The 21246-nt window shown below is 46.4% G+C and overlaps 1 long non-coding RNA gene across 1 annotated transcript in view; it reads right to left on the bottom strand.

The window, feature by feature from the left end:
* Positions 1-16955, bottom strand: part of LOC131899858 (uncharacterized) — a 63249-nt gene extending 46294 nt beyond the window's left edge. Inside the window, exon 1 of the long non-coding RNA XR_009376135.1 lies at positions 16579-16955. This is a non-coding gene — a long non-coding RNA (uncharacterized LOC131899858). The remainder of the gene's footprint in view (positions 1-16578) is intronic.
* Positions 16956-21246: the final 4291 nt, after the last annotated feature.

Genomic DNA, 21246 nt, shown 5'->3' on the forward strand with positions numbered 1-21246 from the left:
TTTCCCTAAGAAGGGCTAACAGTGTGGATTGATCACTCTCTGAATATACACATTCCAGGTATTTGGAGAACAGCCGCAGGAAAGGCTTTCTCTGGAATCAGATATCTCCCTAGCCACTTTCAAGGACTAGCAGTAATAACAGTCCATATGCAAGTCTCCTGATTTAAGATAAATTCCACAAGGAGACACCGCCTAGGTCAGGTGGATGTTAAGTAATAGCTTTACACAATTTAGCTCGGATCCTCCTTTCTTATATCCTTACTAACTTTATAGACCTTTAACTCCTTACCTAACCACTCCTAGGAATACTTAGATAACTTTCTGTGCTGACAGCTATGCTCGGCCAGAACCCCCATCCAAGCCTCCCTGTAATTATCATCATTGGCAGCATCAGGCCAGGTCCATCCCCAGATGGAGAAGAGTACCTTATCAGAGATACCTCTGTACTCTCTAAGAACAGACTTAAGCATCCAGGCTACCTGTTTGAGAAGGCCTGGCAGATGTGCCAATTAAGCCTTACTTCCTCCTTCCCCAAACCTTACCTCTAGTTCCAGATCTCCCTTTAACTATCACCAGAGGCATCTAGTTGTACACAGGTTGCCTAGCGACTGAGCACACTTTCCCCCACCCTTCAGAAAAACGGCAGATAGCTTGGACAGATGGGAGCCACAGGAAAAAAGCAGACAGTTTTATTTTCTCCCATTGACCGAGCAACTTATAGATTCTTAATATTTTCTACTAATCACGTTTAAGAGTTTAATAGTTGAGCACATAAGATCCCTCTTCTTAGATATTACCCGAATGTAGCCTTTAGTTAATTCATTTCCCCACTGGTCACTTCCCTTTGGGGTTGCAAATGATAATTAATGGTTATTGCCTCTCTATGTGATTCTTATTATCCCTCCGTTTGACCCTGGAAGCCTGGCTTTATATACCAGGACTTCCAGGGCACAGGGAGATGGAGAAGAGAAAAGAGAATGAAAGAACTAGACGGGTAAGAACTTGAGAGGAACAAACTGAGATGGGGAAGAACTAGGTTAAAGGGCTAGAAGAGAGTACTAGAGAAATGAGATGGAAGATGAGGAAGAGCCAGATGGGAAAGTACTAGCTGGGTAAGAACAAGCTGAAAAGGACCTAGATGAGGCAGAGTTAAGATGAGAGAATTAAGATAGAACTTAGATAAGTGTAGAGAGAAATCAGGCTAGAAAGGAGCTAGACATGAGAACAGAACTGAAGCTGGGTATAAAGGATGTTATGCCCGAGGAATTAAAGCAAGTGGACTATAGAGCTCGGTGTGCTGAGATTATATTTCCTGAGAATAGTCCTCGCCGTTAGTAGTTCTCTCTTCTGAGCCCCTGGGATGTATAATATTAAGGCTGGTCCTGCTAATATTATACAAGATGTACACCCATGGTATTTGCAACTTAAATTCAGTGCCCATCACAGGACAACAGAAAGGGACTCTATGGATGGAAACCAATGTCAATGCAAAACCACAACCCTTGTGTCAAAGGGAGTAAGAGTTTATCTTGGAGCCAAGTTTGAGTGACCATGACCCAGGAGCATAGGCTCAGGTTGCCCTGAATACCATGTTCCAACATGATGATAGGTTATGAAGTTATTATAATGATAAAACAAATGAAAGTCACAGATCAAGGCAATTTTCAGGCAGACAGGCTAAAGTAAGGAGGAGAAATCTCTTGTATGCCTCAGATGCTATGCGATGACATTGTTAGCCTTTGAATCGGTGGAAGCTAGTGGTCTGTTGGGAAATCCTAAAAGTCACAAAGCTGTTAGGCCGAACACAGATGTGGGCAATGAATGGCTATTAAAGGGGCTAAAAGCAGGGCATGATGGCACACGCCTTTAATCTCAGCACTTGGGAGGCAGAGACAGGCAGATCTCTGTGAGTTTGAGGGCAGCCTGGTCTACAGAGTGAGTTTCAGGACAGCCAGGGCTACACAGAGAACCCTTGTCTCAACCCAAACAAACAGTAAGTCTAAAATAGTCCAGGATAATTTGGCTCCTGATCTGTACCACTCTAACTCTCCAAAAAGCATAGATTCTGATCAATCAGCCTTGTAGAATCGCTAACAAAGGTGCAGACTTTTTCTGAGAACTTCAATCTGTATTTTAGTAAGTCATGCAGATTCAGACACAGAAGTTTGAGAATCACTGGTTTAGATTGCCTGCTATCCAGTTGCTTCTCTGGATAACAGCAGCAGGTTTTGGTGATTCCACATCACTAGAAGATTGCTTGCCGGTAGGTGCACAGTTCCTTGCTATGAATTAAGCTTCCAACACCAAATAATTGGTACACAAGTATTCCTGCAGGCAAGGTGGTGAGCCCTGCATCAATGTCCTCTTATGAAATTTCAGGCTCCATGAGTAAATGGAGCACTTGTCCTGGGTTAAGACTCATTCTCCAAGAGGGTCCTACTCCCACATGGGAAATGATCTGACCACCAATTAACTACTTTGGGCCTTAAGTGGTACTTAGTCCTCTAACAAGTGGCACCTAGAAATAACACCAGGAAGAAACATGCCGGGAGGAATATTCTGTGCATTTTACCCTCCAATGCTTCCTCCCTCTTTCCCTTGACCTTCCTTTCCTTCCATCTTCGTGTGTGTGTGTGTGTGTGTGTGTGTGTGTGTGTGTGTGTGTCCCGCACGCGTTTGAGACTGAGACAGGGTCTTGCTAGGGTGCCCTGGCTAGTACTCTTTATGTAGCAAAGGATGATCTCCCGCCCTTGGGAATCTTCCTGTGTCAGCCTTCCAAGTCACGGGGCTTATCTTCAAAACCTTTCTTTTAAACTTTGTGTATATGTGTGTGGAAGAGGGCACTTGGTGTCCGCGGTAAGTCTCTGTCTTTCTTCCTTTTTTCTTTTTTCTTTTCTTTTCTTTCTTTCTTTTTTTTTTTTTTTTTTTTTTTTTTTTGCGGTAGGTTTTGCTAACAGAAGATAGATCACCCTCTAAAGTTTCTCAGTGCCTGAGCTCCAAATCAGATGGCAACTAGCAGGCCGTAAACAGCCAGAATAAAGAGCCACAAAAGTGGTACTCGGAACAGGTTTGGCACTCAGAAGAAACTTCACACCAGTAGTGAGAATCTGAAACGAAAAGCCTAGGATATTGCACGAAATTCATCCCAACGGGATCCCCAGAGTGTGGATCCGAGCCTGAAACAACCTCCCCCAGAATCTCACGTTCCTTCAACAGTTTGCGCCCTCCTCCCACCAAAAAACTCCCACAGAACCCTTAAAACTCGGTATCCAAGCACCGGAAACAGCGATACCTCCTGAGGGGACGTCATCAATAGTCGCCGAGTTAGACTCGGCGCTTACTTCCTCTCGTGGTCTCTCCTCAATTTGGTTCCCCTCTGTATGCGCCCCTATAGCTGGACTCAGCAGCGATGGCACTTGCCGCACCGACCCCATCCCTCCCGAAAGGCTTAAGGGAAGGTCGCCACTAATTAGAAGTACGCTTCAGACACAGCATGAAGGAGCCACCTCCCACTTCTCCAACCATCTCGAGCTAGGGTTTGACCCCAGGAGCTCCTGAACGTTAGCGAGTCAATTCGTTCTTGCACCCCAGGCGTCTTTTATGCTAAAACAAAATGCTGGGCCTGCCCCTTTCCACTGTTGAACCTTTCCCCCAATTTGTGTTCTAGGTTGATTTGGAAGCTTATCAATCATTCTTACGTAAGAATTAATTTTCTCAGTTTATTGTGATTTATTTAAGCTGCTGGACTAATCCTGACCTCCAATGTGCCATTTCTGATGTGTTCATCTTGAATCTGTAACTTTCTACTCTGTTTCCCATTTTTGTGTCTCATACCTAACTCTCCCTGTATGCCTGAAGCACAGGGCCTTTTTGAAACCACAATTTCTAGGTTGGACTCTCCACTCATTTTTTTTGATCAAAATCATGATATCTTGAGCAAAAAATTGAAGCATGCTATTCCATTGCTTCCTGTTCTGGAGCATGGTGATACTAACAGTGCATACCTCCAATGCACTAATGAAAAGAAAAGCAATATACTGAACTAGAAATTATAATTCATGAAATTGACAGTATCTTCTGTCAGAATACGCTGTTGGAATAAATAATCAATGATAACAGCTAGATTTGGAGTTGTAGACAATAACAGAACAGTGCTTACACACTCATTTTTTTCATTTATCCCTAATAACATTTTGGTAGTTGTTAAATATACTCTTCCCACCTCTCCTTTATGTTCAGTGGTAGTTTAAAGTCATCTAGACCTCCTGTGTCGCCCCACCCACCTACCCCCTGCCCTGCCCCATGTCAAATATTGGGACTTCTCAAAGGCTTGGTCTTTGCACTACAGTAATATATCTTGTTATCCACAGAATGGTTTGCCAGTGTTAATCTTAACACACTCAGTTAAGAAAATGACAAAATGCTTCAAGATTGTTTTATAAAAGCAGGTGTGATTATCCAAAGTGAATATACTGGATAACTTTCCCTTCCAGTAGTCCAACAACTGTCTACTTCTGTTCATTTTGTAGTCCCTGGATCAAAAAAAGACCACTCAGCAGCAGCAAAAATAAAAACCTTCCCTACTAATCTATCTTATACAAACCACTTGCCACCTTGTTAATTTTAGTCCACTCTTTATATTAAATTGGCTTCCTAATTATCTGGTTTCCCTATTGCCTCATAAGAAATAAGTCTAAAACACAGTGCTGTAAAACCTTCCACTTGTTTGGGACTCAGAGTCTGTGCTTCTAGAGTTGAGACAGAGGTAGTTGTGGTCGTGCATTACTTCAATCCCTGCACTTGAGAAGCAGAGGCAAAAGGATATCTGTGAGTTAGAGACCCACCTGATCTCCATAGACAAGTCCAGGTCATTCAAGACTACACAGTGGGACTCTGTCTCAAAGGAAAAAGGAGCTGACACAAGATACAACATTTACAGGTACCTCCTACATGAAGTGAAACAAGCCAGGCTTTTGGAGAAATGCAAATACTTTATGTTCTCACCTTTGTGTAATCTAAATTCATTACAGTCACAGACAGAAAAAAGAGTGGGGGTGAGTGGAGAGATGGGAGCCAAAATATGAAAAGTTTCAATTAGATAGGAGGAATAATTTTTTAAATTATTTTCCTTTATTTATTTTGTGTATGAGTGTTTGACTGCCTATACATCAGTGCACCCTATGTGTACCTGGTGCCTGCAAAGGCCGGAAGAGAGCATTGGATTCCCTGGAACTGGAATTACAGACAGTTGTGAGCTGCCTTGCGGGTGCTGGGAATTGAACCTGGGTCCTCTGCAAGAGCAGCCAGCTCTCTCAACTGCTGAGCTATCTCTCCAGTTGTAGGGGACTGATTTTTGAGATCTCTCTTCAGAATGATCACTATGGTAATAAAAGGGTATTGGTGTAAGGAAAGGGGGCTGGCTAAAGAAACCCACCCTGATTTTGATAATTAAGGTCTCAAGGAGTGAAAAGTGCTATGTGGTAAAATAAAGTCAAGTAAAGTGAAAAAGGAAAATGTGGAAAGAAGCGCTCTGGATCCAACACGTGACTTTATCCAAAGGCTATTTGTCACATGGCACAAAAACTATGGCTTAAAGATGGTATGAAGAAAACCAGAACAGTCAAAAATGACTTTAACAACTGTAATTACTATGTGTCTTAAGAAACAAGAATCACAAAAATGATTTGGGATTAAAAAAAAAGAACGGAAGAAAGAAAGAAAGAAAGGAGAGAGAGAGAGAGAGAGAGAGAAAGAAAGAAAGAAAGAAAGAAAGAAAGAAAGAAAGAAAGAAAGAAACCCACCCTGACCCTGGAGCTCAGAACTAGGGAAAGATGGCTCAGATCAGGGCAGAAAGAAACAGTTTGGCTCAGTCAGATCAGAGCCATCCCTGCCCCTGGCCAACTGACTTGTGAAACCAACCAATCACAGAGTAGCACCCTGGCCCTGGGGCCCAGAATCAGTAAAGAAACACAGCCTGGGTTTGGGACCTGAGCCAGAGAAATGAACATTTTATCCCCAAACCCAGAACCAAGGAAACATGCCCTGACTCTGAAACCAGTACCAAAGTAACACTCTTGGTCCCTAGAATCAGAGTCAGTGAAAGAAACACAATTTGGCTCTGAAATTAGGGCCATCTCTGCTCCTAGCTCACAAAACTGACCAGTCCCTGCACAGAAAAAAACTAAAAATCCCTGGTTGACTCTGCCCTGGAGACATCCTATACAAACTGCCCTGCCTGGTCAGTTGTGGGCTGTTCTCTCCACCCTGGTAGAGGCAGTTATTCTCTTTCTCAAAGGAGTTTTGGGTGTGAAGATCTTCATTTGCTGGTGCAGAGAAGAAGAATCTTGCTAAGATGTCCCTTAGTGGACTGAGCAGAAAAAACCTTGCAGAGATGTTCCCTTAGAGGGGCTGAGTGAGGTGGAGCCAAACAGCAGAACTTTGCTGAGAAGTCCCTGAGCAAGGTGGAGCAGAAAAAGCTTCGCCGGAGCTGGAGGAGATGGCTACATTTCTTCAGGGGTTTTCCCTTTTGCAGTGTGAAGCAAAGGAAGCAGCATCTTAGTCCAGAGAAGCAGAGCTCTGCTGGGAAGCCCCCTCAATTGGGGACTGAGTAAAGCTCAGCTGTAGCAGCTCTCCAGGAGAGGAGCAGGATTGCTATATCCTGTGGGGAGACCATCCTCCACCGCACCATGTATACCCTGACTCTCCCGAGGATACCCTTCCCTGCTGAAGCAGTTCCAGGTCTGACTCTCCCAAACAGTCAGAAAAACTTCCCCTCCAGGGCACCCAGGATACTTCGCCCTCCAGCTGTCAGCTGTTCTAAGTGGCTACCTCGCTGTAGCTCCAGCTGTTGCCTGATTCCCAACTGGAATCTCTTCCCAGAGTTGCAAAACTCACATTTTTGTGCCAAAATCCAGGACTAAACTCACAGAGTTGCACCAAATTTACTTACAATTGGACTTTGAAAATTACTATGATTATATTTCTAATGTTCATCTCAGGTAAGCTAAGCATGTCAGGTAATGGTTATATTAATTTGCTTGACTGAATCATTCTGAGACAAATTTAAAAATCACAGAGAAAAGTTTGGAGCTATCTAACAAAGGAAGAACAACATCACCCCAAAATCTGAGAAAAAGAAACTTCAGCACAACTGAGGAAATTCAAGTTGCCTAGAAAAACAATGCCCCCTTTCCCAAAGATATTTCAAACAAGGTTGGTTAAAAACAACAAATGAACTATTTACTCAAAGCTTTAATGTCTGTGATCTTGAATTTAACTATACTGGCCCTTGTCCTGTTATTCCTGAAGAATGCAACTGATAAAACTGTAGGGTAAAGGAGCCAGCCAAAGAAACCCACCCTGGCCCTAAGACCCCAGCCCGTGAAAGAAACCCACCCTGGCCCTAAGACCCCAGCCCGTGAAAGAAACCCACCCTGACCCTAAGACCCCAGCCCGTGAAAGAAACCCACCCTGACCCTAAGACCCCAGCCCGTGAAAGAAACACACCCTGACCCTAAGACCCCAGCCCGTGAAAGAAACACACCCTGACCCTAAGACCCCAGCCCGTGAAAGAGCCCGTGAAAGAAACCCACCCTGGCCCTAAGACCCCAGCCCGTGAAAGAAACCCACCCTGGCCCTAAGACCCCAGCCCGTGAAAGAAACACACCCTGACCCTAAGACCCCAGCCCGTGAAAGAAACACACCCTGACCCTAAGACCCCAGCCCGTGAAAGAAACACACCCTGACCCTAAGACCCCAGCCCGTGAAAGAAACCCACCCTGGCCCTAAGACCCCAGCCCGTGAAAGAAACACACCCTGACCCTAAGACCCCAGCCCGTGAAAGAAACACACCCTGACCCTAAGACCCCAGCCCGTGAAAGAAACACACCCTGGCCCTAAGACCCCAGCCCGTGAAAGAAACACACCCTGACCCTAAGACCCCAGCCCGTGAAAGAAACCCACCCTGGCCCTAAGACCCCAGCCCGTGAAAGAAACACACCCTGACCCTAAGACCCCAGCCCGTGAAAGAGCCCGTGAAAGAAACCCACCCTGGCCCTAAGACCCCAGCCCGTGAAAGAAACCCACCCTGACCCTAAGACCCCAGCCCGTGAAAGAAACCCACCCTGGCCCTAAGACCCCAGCCCGTGAAAGAAACACACCCTGACCCTAAGACCCCAGCCCGTGAAAGAAACACACCCTGACCCTAAGACCCCAGCCCGTGAAAGAAACCCACCCTGACCCTAAGACCCCAGCCCGTGAAAGAAACCCACCCTGGCCCTAAGACCCCAGCCCGTGAAAGAAACACACCCTGACCCTAAGACCCCAGCCCGTGAAAGAAACCCACCCTGACCCTAAGACCCCAGCCCGTGAAAGAAACCCACCCTGGCCCTAAGACCCCAGCCCGTGAAAGAAACACACCCTGACCCTAAGACCCCAGCCCGTGAAAGAAACCCACCCTGGCCCTAAGACCCCAGCCCGTGAAAGAAACCCACCCTGGCCCTAAGACCCCAGCCCGTGAAAGAAACCCACCCTGACCCTAAGACCCCAGCCCGTGAAAGAAACACACCCTGACCCTAAGACCCCAGCCCGTGAAAGAGCCCGTGAAAGAAACCCACCCTGGCCCTAAGACCCCAGCCCGTGAAAGAAACCCACCCTGGCCCTAAGACCCCAGCCCGTGAAAGAAACACACCCTGACCCTAAGACCCCAGCCCGTGAAAGAAACCCACCCTGACCCTAAGACCCCAGCCCGTGAAAGAAACCCACCCTGGCCCTAAGACCCCAGCCCGTGAAAGAAACACACCCTGACCCTAAGACCCCAGCCCGTGAAAGAAACCCACCCTGACCCTAAGACCCCAGCCCGTGAAAGAAACCCACCCTGACCCTAAGACCCCAGCCCGTGAAAGAAACCCACCCTGGCCCTAAGACCCCAGCCCGTGAAAGAAACCCACCCTGGCCCTAAGACCCCAGCCCGTGAAAGAAACACACCCTGACCCTAAGACCCCAGCCCGTGAAAGAAACACACCCTGACCCTAAGACCCCAGCCCGTGAAAGAAACCCACCCTGACCCTAAGACCCCAGCCCGTGAAAGAAACCCACCCTGGCCCTAAGACCCCAGCCCGTGAAAGAAACACACCCTGACCCTAAGACCCCAGCCCGTGAAAGAAACCCACCCTGGCCCTAAGACCCCAGCCCGTGAAAGAAACACACCCTGACCCTAAGACCCCAGCCCGTGAAAGAAACACACCCTGACCCTAAGACCCCAGCCCGTGAAAGAAACCCACCCTGGCCCTAAGACCCCAGCCCGTGAAAGAAACACACCCTGACCCTAAGACCCCAGCCCGTGAAAGAAACACACCCTGACCCTAAGACCCCAGCCCGTGAAAGAAACCCACCCTGGCCCTAAGACCCCAGCCCGTGAAAGAAACACACCCTGGCCCTAAGACCCCAGCCCGTGAAAGAAACCCACCCTGGCCCTAAGACCCCAGCCCGTGAAAGAAACACACCCTGACCCTAAGACCCCAGCCCGTGAAAGAGCCCGTGAAAGAAACCCACCCTGACCCTAAGACCCCAGCCCGTGAAAGAAACCCACCCTGGCCCTAAGACCCCAGCCCGTGAAAGAAACCCACCCTGACCCTAAGACCCCAGCCCGTGAAAGAAACCCACCCTGACCCTAAGACCCCAGCCCGTGAAAGAAACACACCCTGACCCTAAGACCCCAGCCCGTGAAAGAAACCCACCCTGGCCCTAAGACCCCAGCCCGTGAAAGAAACCCACCCTGGCCCTGAAACTAGAGCCAGTGAAGGAAACACACCCTGATCCAGAGACCAGAGCCAATGAAAAAAACACTTTAGCCCTGGACTCAGAACTTAATAAACATGCCCTCACTCTGAAACCAGTGCCAAAGAAACACACTTTGGCCCCAGAATCAGAGCCAATGAAAGAAATATGCCCTGACCCTGAAATTAGAGCCAAAAGGCTAAAAAGGGCCAGTGAAGGAAACACACTTTGGCCCTGGAACTAGAGCCATATCTGCCCCTGGCCAACTAAGCAGAAAAGTAACCAATCCCTGAGCAGGAAAAATGAACCAATCCCTGAGCAGAAAACCAACCAATCCCGGAGCACGAGATGTAGCCAATCAGGGCTCAAGGACTGAAATCTGACCAATTACTGCCCTGAAAATCTTCTCCCTGGAAAAACTCCGCCCCTAAGAATCCCTATATAAGCCCTGTGTCTGTTCAGCTTGCTGCGACCGACCGACCTTCTTCTCTGCTGCCTTCCACCCTGACTGAGGCCGCCACTCTCCTGGATTCCTCCCTCCCAATAAGCCTCTTGAATGGGGTTTGGGCGAGACCATCTTTCTCAGAAGCAGAGACGGAGTCTACGCTGAGCGGAGCTGGGGAAACCTTCCCCTAGCAGAGAAGAGTTGTTACACTCCAGAAACCGGACCAGAACTACTTCCCTGCTGCCTTCCACCCTCGCTGAGGCCGCCACTCTCCTGGATTCCTCCCTCCCAATAAGCCTCTTGAATGGGGTTTGGGCCAGACCATCTTTCTCAGAAGCAGAGACAGAGTCTACGCTGAGCGGAGCTGGGGAAACCTTCCCCTAGCAGAACAGAGTTGTTACACTCCAGAAACCGGACGAGAACTGTAACACTTTGGCTGGGGAAACCAAACCGTCCCCTACCAGAGCGGAGCTGTTAACACTGGGGAAGCCTTTCCCTGGAGCAGGGCTGTAAGCTGCTAAGCTTACTGTGATGTTGTATTCCTTGGCTCCCGATTGCCAGAATACTTCTCCATCAAAGCTGTAACAGTATTCCTTGGTTCTTGAGTGCCAGAATATTTTTCCATCCAAGCTGCAATGCTTACAAAAACACCTTAACAAGTACATTTAGAAAAGAAAATTATTTAAGTAAAATAAGTAAACCAGCTCACATTTTTTAATTTAATTTTAAGCCTAACTTATATAAATTATATCCTCTGAGCAGTTTAAAAGGCACAGAAAACACACACATATCTAGTGATGTGTGAGTCTGAGGGGAAGAGGAAGGAGACAAGAGAGGGTAATGGGTATTAATATCGAAATAGGTTGTGTATTACACATGAAAATGTCATAATGAAAACCACTGTTCTATGTAATTAATATATACTAACAAAAACATAGTATACCTCTCCCTCGTGAGATGCTCAGAAACATGTCTGTATACATGTTTCTTAACGTCCACATTAAATTTGCTGTGTGTATTACTCAATATCCCTACTTTATAAGCTCCCTAACATGCTTCATTAAAGCTCATCCTGATTTTGCTGACTCCCCATGGGAGCCCTGACCCTTTTGGAGGAGAGGATGGGGAGAGGGTCTAGCAGCAGCGGAAGGCTAAAGAGGAGTGGGAGGAGGGATGAGAGGGGGATCTGTGCTTGGTATGCAAAATGCATTAAAATTTTTAAGTAAAAAAAAAGCTCATCCTGAAATAGTTTTCACTGACATGTATCTGGGATGAATCTCACTGCCTACATTGATATACATGTAACATAACATCACATTGAACCTCATTACCATACTTGTTAACATTCATAGAGATACAAATAAAAGTAAATAAAAAGTTTTCTATGCAGTATGCAATAAAATCTTTCTGTCTTTGTCTCTGAGATAATTTCACTCAGATCGGACCACTGGCAATGTGCCTAGCCATGCACAGAGATGTCGTTTAGTATGGAGCCCTCCCCCACAATAAAAAATGCCAAACCTGTCAGTTAAATGATCCACAACAAGAATCCTCCTGCTTGGCACCAGGAGAAAGACCTGTTTGGTAACTTGAGTCTGAGGCAGGATAAAAGGCCATGGAAAATTATGGGGGCATGAAAATGCAAAGAAGGGGCTGGCGACATGACTCAGTGGTTAAAAGCACTTGCTGGTCTTCCAGAGGCCTACATTCAATCCCTAGTACCCACATGGTGGACTACAACTGTTTGTAAGTTCAGTTACAGGGGAGCTGACTCCCTCTTCCAGCACCTGGTCCTCTGCATATACATTGGGGCTTCTAGTTTAGTGTTTTTATGGGATTCTTGGGTGTGCAAATGGGAGGGTTTCTGATTCTTGTGCCTGCTCTTGGACTCTTTTCCTTCTGTTGGTTTGTCTTGTCTAACTTCAATGTGATAGTTTTTGTTTTATCTTATTATATTTTATTTTGTTATATATTTTTTTAAAATGAATGAAAGAAAACCTAGCCACTAGGATAAAGGTTAACAAATGAACTGTCACTTATGCCTCCTGGGAGAGGGAAAATCAGTTTTCTCCAATAGAGTGACACTGGGTATATCAACCACTCCAAGACAGGAGTCGTGTTCACGAGTTGTTGACCAACTTATCATGGACTCCACAGTTGTTGTTTTGTGTGTGTGTGTGTGTGTGTGTGTGTGTGTGTGTGTGTTTCTGTGCATGCATATGGGCACTTGTGAGTGCTTTTATTTGGTTACAATTGGGTGGTTTGGTTTTTTTGGGGGGGGAATTGTTTATTTTGCTTTCTTGGTTGGGGGGTTATTTTTGTATTGGGTTTTTGTTTGTTTTCTGAGAAAGAACTGAAAAGTTGGGTGGGTAGGGAGGGAAAATGCTCTGAAAGAACTTGGCGCAGGGGAAGAATATGATCAAAATAAATTTAAAAATTGTTTTAAAATGATAAAAAGATAAATGAAAATAAGAGACACAGTGGCTTTGAACATTCCCACAAAGGTAAGAAAATAAAACAGATGCAAGTCAGTTGGCCTCTGGCAGGTTAGGAGCCATTAAAGATGTTTCTGGACTTCTCAGTTAAAGGCAGTTTGTCTATATAAGGGAATCTTTACCTACTGTGCTAGGAGATTTTTGTTAAGATTTCAGAAACAAACTTCTGCTCATATTTAATGGTGTCTTCAACAAAGTTCTGAAATCTAGGTCACAGGCAGGATCAATTTTGCAAGGTAAAACAAAACAAGGCTTAGGACTCCTGAAGTGTTGGTCCATTCTGTGGTTTTGAGGGCTGGGAATTACTGTAATATCCTTAAGAATTTGACTCCTCGTTCAGATTCCAGCACACCTGATGCAAATACACTTATAACCGTCAAGTGTCTGGGTCTATTCTTTGCACTATGTGAGGGGTTGTAAAGGGATAACTACTTTCAAAGGTTTCAAAATGACATTTATTGTGTATGCCACTGTGAAGGCTAGTTGGACTCATTTGCTAAGGAGTAAAGGTCTATAAATTACAAGAACAAACAAAGATAGCCATTTGAAAGACACATAAGGGCAATTCTCTCCTGAGAAGCCCATACATGTCTCAGGATTATAGATTGTCTTTTTCCTATGCCTTTCTAGCTACACAATAAATAAGTTTACTAACTTTGCTTCACTCTGGCTTGTCCTGAAATTATTTCTATATCATAATCAAGGAACTGCCTTTACCTGAGGAGAAATCCTAAGGAAAAAGGTGACTTCCCAGGCTTCTAGTAGCTTCTATTCTGCGTCTCCCTGCCTCCCTTCCTCCTACTCTCTACAGCTAAACCTTCAGGTGCATATATAATCTCTTCTATGAGTTATAACACTGATATTGGCAAGGCTAAGAAATACTGAGAAATTTTTGCTCCCCAATTTGGGTCCAACTCTAAATAAACTCAGTTTTCATTTTTTTAAAAGTATTTCCATTAAAGGCCTGCAAAATAGCCTAGTCCCATATCTACATGAAGGTAGAAAAGAGCTAGAGAGATGGCTAGGAGATTATGTGCACTGGCTGCTCTTGCAGAGGACCCAGGTACTATTCCCAGCACCCACAGGGTGACTCACCAACTGTTGTAATTCCAATCCCAGGGAATACAATGTCCTCTTCTGGCTTCCTAGGCATGCACATGGGGTACAAATATATTTGCAGGCAAAATGTCCACATACATTAAATTTGAATGTATGTTTGTTACCACTTGCATTCCCAGTACCCACAGATGCCAGAATAGAGCATCAGATTCTCTGGAACTGGAGTTACAGATGGTTTTGAGCCACCATTAAGATGCTGAGAACTGAACTCAGATCCTCTGCAAGAGCAGTAAGTTCTCTTAACTGCTGAGCCATCTTTCCAGCCCAAAATAATTAGTTTTTAAAGGTAGAACTGAGCCCACAAAGTTGTCTTCTGACCACCACACACTCCCTGTGGTAACACACAAATTATGAATACCCACTCATGTGCACACGTGTGCATTCTCGTGCACGCACACACAGAGACACACAATAATAAGTAATTTTAAAAAATTCTGTTAATGCGGCAGAGCATTCTGACCAAAGCCAAAGCATCACAGCCAGGGGCTTTGGTTATACATTAAGGTTCACTTAGTTCAGATTGGTTTAGATAACAGCATCTCTTAATGTGATCCTAAGCTCAGTAGTATTGGCATTTCCCCCTGTAGGGGACGGAGTGGTCTATGCTTTAACTACCTTTGCGGCTGACTCAGAAGCATGGAGAAGTTTGAGAATCACTGACTTACACTGCTTGCAATAGCACTGACTTGCTGGCTTACAAAGCAGAAGGCTGCATAATTCAGAAGAATTAAAATTTCATGGTAGGGGCACAGTTCCCTGACATGAAATGAGTTCTTTGCAAAGTAAAAGTGCACCCAAATATGTCAAATGTTCAGACCAGCAAACTTGGGAGTTCTGCACTGTGCTGACCTAACTCAAGATCATAGGCTGTACCTCTGAGGGGATACTGTGTGGCTGGTAATGCGGATTCCCTTACTTCGATCCTTCCATTACATGGAAAACACTCTCAACCAACCAACCAAACAAACAAACAAACAAAAAACTAGTTTGGGCTTGCATACCGCTCAGTTCTCCCAAGTGGCTGCACAAGGAACCAAACTAGGAATACCAAAGGTCTGAAGGAAAATGTCCTGGAGGATATTTTCATCTTTATTCTGTTTTTAAAACCTGCTGCATCACTAATTCATGGAACTGTGCCAGAAATCTTCACCAATGCAGTCTGGTGATCTTCACTAGGTTTTCTTACACAAAACATATCTGAGACCAAGGAGGAGGATCCACCTCTGACTGGAGCTCCGGACACATGTCAATCACTGAAAAATGTCACTATCAGTATTAAGGATAAATTATTTAAGTTTATAGTGTGAGGACTCCTTTTGATGTTAATTTTCCTGTAAATAAAACAACAGCAGATAGGGGAATGTGGCTCTCTAACTGTCAGTTGTTGGACTCCCTCTTGCTGCCCTGGCTGCCCTGTCAGTCACATAGCCAGCTGGACTACTCTTAGGCCAGCAACAGACGTTTAGAATATTCTACGGATCCCTTAAGAAAACCATAGGATGGGCCGGGCGGTGGTGGCGCATGCCTTTAGTCCCAGCACTCAGGAGGCAGAGCCAGGCGGATCTCTGTGAGTTCGAGGCCAGCCTGGACTACCAAGTGAGTTCCAGGACAGGCGCAAAGCTACACAGAGAAACCCTGTCTCGAAAAACAAAAACAAAAACGAAAAAAAAAAAAAGAAAAGAAAACCATAGGATAGTCCCAGCTGATTTCCCCTGATCCTGAATGTACCCAGGGTTGTCTGAAACTGTACCAGTTGTTTTGCTATCACAAGCCCTGGTGAACCTTAGATGACCCCCAAACTACTTCTATATAGCCCAGAGGGAGTGCACGTCCCTTGAGGCTCAGAAAAGGAGATTTCTGTCACTGGTATGTAATAAGGCTATGAATGGTCCAAAACACAAGCCTCAGTGGCTCTGGCTGTGTAAGCAGGTTGCTGGAGCTCACTTACTGAGTTGATTAGACAAATTCCCGTATGCTTTCTTGTGATGTCGTAACATTAGGCCCAATAAACAACTTTTCTCAAATGGTCTTTCCTTACCTACACTTAGTAGTGCAGGCTGAGCTGATAACACAAAGCAGCAGCAAAGAGCAACGGGCAAGAGCATCATCCAAGCGGAAGCTATCAGGCCAAGAAAGATGGCTAACTGTTATCAGTTGAATATGAAGCTGCTGAAGAGTTCCAGAGTGGCCAGGGCAGGAAGCAAGGCTACAGAATGAGAGACAAGACAAGGTGGAGAGTTGATGCTGAAGAAGCACAAAAGCCTGTAAGAAGCTAGAAAAGAGAACCTGCAGATCCTACTCACCAGCAGCATTCCAAAGGGCTGTGAAAAACTTATGGCCAAAGGCATCAGACCCTGAGTCAAAAGCTGTAACATGGGCCCGAGTTAAAGCTTAGGGAATACCAACTTACTGGGCCTACAAAAGAACTGCAATTGATTCTGAGGGAGGCTGGAAATATGGCTCAATGGGTAAAAGCACTGCCACCCAACCTAAAGACCTGAGTTGGACCCCCAAGACACATGATAAAAGAATAAAAACAAACTCCAGCAACTTGTCCTCTGACCTCTACCAGCATACCACGGCATGCACATGACCACATGCATATGTTTTTAAAGACGGAGGAATCTCAATACATATGCTTACTTGAATGCTTTAATGCCAGCTGGAACCAAGGGATACAGAATCCCACTTTCTCTCACCACCTTAGAGCTGCTACACTTGTACGGTTAGTGACCTACGTACCCAAGACCGGATGCTTCCACCTGTCACAGAAGCTCACTGCTGCTAAGCACCAAAGGCCAGTGGGCAGTCCTTGAGGTCACTCTTCTTGTTTACCAAGCTTGGGATCTAGGTAGAACAAAAGAATTACCATCCAAATGATAAAATGTATTATTCTTACTCTTTGTGCTCTGATTGTCCCTGTTTAATATGAGATGGCAACCAGAAGGATGTAAAGGGCAAGAATAAAGCCCAATTCCTAAGAAGTCAGGACCCTCTCCAATGGTCAGGCCATAGCAAGAGCAATCTCAGGAGCCTGTTTTGTTTTTGTTTTGCTTTGTTTGTTTGTTTGTTTACAGAGGAGTAATAAAAAATGTCACATAGGGCAGGCTGTCCTTGAACTCATAACCTGTGATCACCTCTCAAATGTTGAAATTACATGCATGAGCCACCATGCCCAGCATAATACTCAAAACTTAGCTTTAAAAAAAAATGGTGAGGCTGAAGAGATGGCTCAGTAGTTAAGAGCACCGGCTGCTTTTCCAGAGGATATGGGTTCAGTTGCCAGCAGCCGTTTCTGGTAGCTCACACAGCCTGTAATTCATGTCCCCACCTATCAGGCACCTTCTCCTGGCAAAAAAAATAAACAAGAAAACATTTTTAACATTTAACATTTTTTTAGAGAGAGGGAGAGAGAGAGAGAGAGAGAGAGAGAGAGAGAGAGAGAGAGAGAGAGAGAGAGAGAAAGAGAAAGAGAGAGAAAGAGATTCCATCTTCTGGAGCTTGGGTTACAGGCTGTTGTGATCCATCAGAAGTAGGTGCTGTAATGTTTTTAATGTGTGGGGGTTGGGGGGTGTTCATGTGCATGAGAGTGAACATGTATATCAGTGTCTAAGGACACAAGCAAACCCCAGCGCTATCTTCAAGGAGGCCATCCATATCCTTTGAAACAGATTTTCTCATTGGCCTGGAGTTCATCAATTAGGTTAAACTGGCTGGCCAGGGAACCCTAATAATTTTCCTATCTGTATCTGCTTTTTCCAGCACTGTGGTTACAAGTGTGTACATTCACTAGCCATTTTCACATAGGTTCTGAACGCAGGCCCTTATGCTTGGAACACAAGCACTTTAATGACTGAGCTATGTTCCCAGCCCTCTTCAGTAATTTCTAACACAAATAAGTCTGAAAAGCAGAATCAATCAGGAAAAGACATTCATTCCCGATAAGTCTTTTTGCACCCTGAAGGCCTCTCCGCCAATGCAGCAAACCAAATCAGACCGAATTAGAAAAGCCCAGGTTTAATAGGTAAAGCGTTCCTGGGTGATTCCTCAGCCCTCAGAGAGGAGACTGCGATGAGAGACTGAAAAACCACATGTCTGTTTTCTGGGATGCAGCTTACATACCCTGTGGGAGTGGTCTTGAGCCTCTCTGGGAGAGGAGCTGTGTTTGGAGGGCTTTGAAGGGGTGGGTTTGGGGAAAGAGATGGGGGAGGGGGAGTTAAGGTGGATCTTCCACCAGAACATTCCAGACTCTTTAGGTATAGGGATGCCAGGGTGCCAGGGGCTGAGTTGGAACTCCCACCCAAACATTCCAGAGTCTTTGGGTATAGGGATGCCGGTTCAAGTCTGACTACTTCCTGCGGGCATGGGGTGACGTGGGGAAGAGGAGTTGGGAATTGGTGAGCTCACATTCAGCAGGAGATATGAGTGGAGGAGCATCCGGTTAACTGTCATCCTGGAGACCTTAGGCATCTGTTTCTTCAGGAGGCAAAGAAGGCAAGTTTCTAGGAAAAAAATAGATCATTAACATCTGCCCTAGTTGTACTGTAAAGATGAATGTACAGAGCAGAAGAACAGATAGGCCCTTTATTGGGACATCTCGGAAAACCAGGGTGGAGGGTCCCAGCTGCTGGACAGATCACGTATCCTGAATAGGTGCCCGCTTGAGCCTGGAGAGATGGTATCAGCATGGATGTCCCAGACAAGGGGGTGGTGAGGATCACAGTAGGAACGGAGAAGGGACCTCAGAAAAGAGAGGTAGGGGAGGTACCCGGCCAGTGGGGGAGTTTGGGCTGGGAGGTGGTGATTGGGGAGGAAGGGCCTTCTATAAAGAAGCTCAAAAGGGCTCAAACCTGTAGGAGAGCGTGGGGTGGCCTGGAGGCAGGTAAGGGCAGTGGGGAGAAGGGAGGGCCAAGATAACCTGAATTCAGTGGAGAGCTTGGTGAGCTGTCATTTGATGAGTCCATTGGCCTTCTCAACCTTTCCTGAGGATAAAGGTGTCAGCCATAGTTAGGAGGTAATGGAGTTCTTTAAGTGTGGGCATGTGAGCGAAGTCCACCTGCCAATCCTCGCCTGGTTCGTGTCCTCGAAGCTGATGCAGAGGCTGACAGATCTGGAGGGCCCCTGTGAATGGACCTGTGAAATACTCAGAAGAGTGTGGGGGTCAAGGTGAGTGTGGACCCAAAAAGGCTGAGAATATTGTGACCAAGCAGAGGTGCAGGGCAAGCAGGTATGACCAGAAAAAGAGTGTGAGAAGAATCGCCCTGCAAGAATACAGGGAAGTGTCAGAGTCTTAAGTGGGAAGGAAAGGATCCCGTCCACCCCCATGACAGAAATAGGTGAGGGAACTGTAGGACCTGAGTGAGATGTCAAAACAGAATAGGTAGCTCCCGTGTCCAAAAGAAAGTCAATGGACTTACCTGTTACCTGCAGCATCACCCTAGGCTCAGAGAGGGCAATGGGAGTCAGCAGGTCTAGGCCATGTCAGTTCTCCGCCAGGCTTATGAGTTCTCGGTTGCCAGTTTTGGTGAGGTTGGACCTCCATGGCATGGCATAGAGGATGATCCTGCATGGGGGGCATACCAATTTCCAATGCCCAGACTGTCAGCAGACAGGGCATGACCTCCTGGGCAGCTGGGGGTCAGGGCAATACCGTGACCAGTGGCCCTGCTTTCCACATTTGAAACAAGTTTTTGGAGGAGCTGACTTGGGCTGAGCTCCGATGAGATGGAGCCTCATGGCCGTCTTCCCTTGTACCCCTTGTGGGGGCCCTGGGGGCCTCAGAGCAGCTGCTAAGGCTTGGGCTTGGAGTGTATTGTTGCAGCCTTGTCTGTCAGGTTGACTCGGCTGACATTCTCGAGCATTAAAAACTTAAAAGCCATTTTCAATTCCTGTAGGGGAGTTTGGGGATCCTCCTCAGCCTTTTAAAAAATTTTTTCCAGTATCTGGCACTGACCAAGAAATGAAATGGGTGGGAAGGCAGGAGTCTGGCGAGACTGAGTATGAGAAGAAACTGGTAAGATTTGGGGGTGTTAGGCCAGTGTGTAGGTTGAGGCATTGGGAGATAGGGGTGAGCAATGGGAAGAGAAGGGGACAGGAAGGAAGGTAAGGAGGAGGAATTTGGTCTTAGATTTGTGGCCCTGGAGGAGGGGGTTGGGTAGGCAGAGTCTGGGGGAAGTGGGGGAGGGGCCAGTGTCCTGGGCAGCATGGTCAGAGTGATTTTTTTTTTTTTTGAATCCCAGTTCCCAGATAGGCGGGAATCTGGAGGCACCATGACTCTAGCCAACAAGACCAGAGCTGTGAGACATTGGCCCCTGTAGGGAGGATGGGAATGCCAACCCAAAACCATGGATGCAGGGCAGTTCTGTCCAATTATATCAGATAGCCCCAATTTGAATAGATTTTATAAAAGACCCCACAGGGGCGGTTGGGGATCAGGCTTTGAATGGCAAGTGCCGTTTCTCAAGTCTATGCTGGGGACCTGAAGTCTAGCACAATGTGTCCCCTGTGCTAATTCTTGGGTCAAAAAAAATGGGGGTGTATGGGAAATTCCCTTCAACAGAACATCTTCTGGAGAAGGGGTCCCAAGGAACAAAGGCAGCCCTTTGCTCCAGAATGGGTCAGGTGGAGCAAAGGCAGCCCTTTGCTTCTGAAAGGGTCAGGGGGCCTGGCGCATCCATGTCTCTGGTAGGACACCCCGAAAAACAAAGAGGCTCTGGGCCTCCTAGGCAATGACTTGAAAAGGAAATTTACCTAGCCAGGAGCCGATCTCAGTCTGGTAGAGAGCAGGTGTGGGGGAGAGCAGTATTTTCCCACCACGCAGCCCTGGGCCAGTGGGGAAAAAAATCACCCCCGCCCCCAGTGGACCTCCAGATGGTAAGTCTTTTTGCACCCTGATAGGCCTCTCTGCCAACACAGCAATCCAAATCGGACTGAATCAGGAAAAGCCCAGGTTTAATGGGTAAAGTGTTCCTGGGTGATTCCCTGGCCTCTCAGAGAGGAGACCTGGATGAGAGACCACAAGAACCACGTGTCTGTTTTCTGGGATGCAGCTTATATACCCTGTGGGAATGGTCCTGAGCCTCTCTGGGGGAGGAGCTGTGTTTGGAGGGCTTTGAAGGGGCGGGTTTGGGGAAAGAGATGGGGGAGGGGAGTTGAGGTGGATCTTCCACCAGAACATTCCTGACTCTTTGGGTATAGGGATGCCAGGGTGCCAGGGGCTGAGGTGGAGCTCTCGCCCAAACAATCTCCAAAGAAATGCTACTCTGGAGTGTGGGAAAACAGCAACATTTTCACAGATTACCCTCCATTCATCATTCACCACTGTTCCTTCCCATCCTGCCTGTGACAAACAGCAAGCAAACCAAAGGTGCCCCATGACATAAACACACTGGAAATAGCACACACCTTATG

The sequence above is a fragment of the Peromyscus eremicus genome, chromosome X, assembly GCF_949786415.1.
Source record: "Peromyscus eremicus chromosome X, PerEre_H2_v1, whole genome shotgun sequence".
In the NCBI taxonomy this organism is placed as follows: Eukaryota; Metazoa; Chordata; class Mammalia; order Rodentia; family Cricetidae; genus Peromyscus; species Peromyscus eremicus.